This window comes from Wasmannia auropunctata, unplaced genomic scaffold, assembly GCF_000956235.1.
Source record: "Wasmannia auropunctata unplaced genomic scaffold, wasmannia.A_1.0 LD336101.1, whole genome shotgun sequence".
Taxonomy (NCBI): domain Eukaryota; kingdom Metazoa; phylum Arthropoda; class Insecta; order Hymenoptera; family Formicidae; genus Wasmannia; species Wasmannia auropunctata.
This window is the reverse complement of record NW_012026789.1, coordinates 6,027,768-6,028,317: the sequence shown is the minus strand read 5'-3', so window position 1 is coordinate 6,028,317 and position 550 is coordinate 6,027,768.

Genomic DNA, 550 nt, shown 5'->3' with positions numbered 1-550 from the left:
TACAATTATACATCGACGTACAAATATCGTCGCGGTGAGGATTGTGTTACATGGTTCGTCAATGAGTTGCATGAATTGGCTCAACTTGTGAAGTCGATACTCGTTAGTAATGTGCCCATGATCGATTTGACATCTGACGAATGGCACGTTTTTTGGAATGCTGAACGTTGTCACATCTGTAGCGAGCCGTTTGAACCGAACGACGTGCGTGTTCGTGATCATTGTCACTTGACTGGTCGTTACAGAGGCCCTGCGCATTCGCGTTGTAATTTAAATTACAGAGATTCGTATATTATTCCTGTGTTTTTCCACAATCTTTCGGGATACGACGCGCATTTTATTATACGCGATGTAGCCAATATGTTCGAAGGTACTGTTGAATTGTTACCTTTGACAAAGGAGAAATATATTTCGTTTACGAAAAAGGTTTACGACACGATTTTTCACGATCGTCGAGGAAACTGTGTAAAGTTACGGTTTGTGGATTCGTTTCGGTTTCTTGATACGAGTCTCGAGAAATTGGTTTCGTATCTCGATAATAACAAATTGA